Genomic DNA, 459 nt, shown 5'->3' on the forward strand with positions numbered 1-459 from the left:
TGTTGAGATCAGAGCTCAGACTAGTTTCAGTTATAAGGAAGAGAAACTCACAGTCACTGACACTGAGAGGAGAAATGGCAGAGAAAGGAGTTCAGCTCGACCTAGAAACCTTCTCTTGTTCCATCTGTTTGGATGTGCTGAAGGTGCTTTGTTTCTTCTGTTGCTCTTGAGATGGCATAATCTTTTTACAAGAATGAAAGTATGCTCTCTCTTTCTCCCGCTGTCAAAGCTGTTTCCTGTTAAAAGGGAGTTTTTCCTTCTCACTGTTGCCAAGTACTTGCTCTTAGGCTATATTAACTATTATAGTCACTCAGTCAGAGTCCTGGAAGGGACAGAAGTTGAGGGTTGTTACATTTTGAGCTTGTCCACTCTTTTACAATTCAGTTAAGTTGCATTTGGATTTTAAAGGTTCTGTTCAGATTTCCTGGGGGAATTTTAATCTAGCTCCATGATATAACT

This window comes from Pundamilia nyererei, unplaced genomic scaffold, assembly GCF_000239375.1.
Source record: "Pundamilia nyererei isolate P.nyererei 1_Seehausen unplaced genomic scaffold, PunNye1.0 scaffold03685, whole genome shotgun sequence".
Taxonomy (NCBI): Eukaryota; Metazoa; Chordata; class Actinopteri; order Cichliformes; family Cichlidae; genus Pundamilia; species Pundamilia nyererei.